Consider the following 906-nt stretch of genomic DNA (forward strand, 5'->3'; position numbering starts at 1 on the left):
AGGGTGGCTTCCAGGAGAAGGGTTCCAGGTGAAGCCAGGGGAGGGAGAAGGCGAAGGATGGTGCTTGGGCTACGGAAAAGAAAACCTTGGAGGAGAGCAAGAGTACCTCGCGGCAGAAAGTGGGTGTTAGGGGTGAAACTGCCCTAGATTAGGGTGTGTGTGAGTGTGTGTGAGTGCGTGTGTATGTGTGTGTGTGTGTGTGTGTGTTTCCAGCTTCCTTTCCAAGACTTTTCTCTGCTCCGCTTCGCTCCTCCCCTCCTCCCGCCTCCTCCTCCTCCTCCTCTCCCCCTCCCCTCCTCGCACGGCAATGGGAGGCTCCTAAGCAGGAGAAGCAAAAGAAGGAATTGTTTGCGAGTTCAGTCATCCAAAAAAGCTTCTTCCATATGGAGGGATCCGGTGCGCTGGGCGCCGCGTCCCCTGTATCCTCCGCCTGCTGCCCCCGCAGTCGCCGCGGCCCTCGCTTCCTGCCCCGGGGACCCTGAGCCGGGCTGGCGGTGTCCACGGCCGCGCACAGACACGCGCGCACACTCGCGCACGCACACACACCCCAGCCACGCGCGCCCGCACGCTCCCTCGCTCGCGGGCCGCGGCGTCTCAGTCCCCGGCTCTTTGTTGCTCCGCAGTGTGTGTCTGTGCGCCCCTGCGTGTCCCGAGCGTGTCCCCACGCGTCGTGTGTCCGCGCGGCGCGCTGCTGCGTGGCTCTCGCGCCCACCGCCCTGGCCTCCGGGCCGGGGCTCACCCTTTCCCGACGTCGGCTGCACCAGAGGTGAGTCACGTCGCTGGAGTTTATTTTCTTTTCATAAAAAGTTGTGTTTATTTGTTGGTTTGCAGGCGGGACGGGAGCGCGGCGAGCGGCTGCTGGGACGCGCGGGGCGGCGGGTGCGAGCGCTGCCGGCGGCGGGGCCG

General features: G+C 64.9%; 1 protein-coding gene across 1 annotated transcript in view; it reads left to right on the plus strand.

Annotated features, from left to right (window-relative positions):
• Positions 1 to 357: 357 nt before the first annotated feature.
• Boc (BOC cell adhesion associated, oncogene regulated) overlaps positions 358 to 906 on the plus strand; it is an 82,986-nt gene continuing 82,437 nt past the window's right edge. The window contains exon 1 of the mRNA XM_004633352.2: positions 358 to 766. The gene's annotated coding sequence lies outside the window, so the exon portion shown is untranslated. The remainder of the gene's footprint in view (positions 767 to 906) is intronic.

The sequence above is a fragment of the Octodon degus genome, unplaced genomic scaffold, assembly GCF_000260255.1.
Source record: "Octodon degus isolate 3935 unplaced genomic scaffold, OctDeg1.0 scaffold00053, whole genome shotgun sequence".
Taxonomy (NCBI): domain Eukaryota; kingdom Metazoa; phylum Chordata; class Mammalia; order Rodentia; family Octodontidae; genus Octodon; species Octodon degus.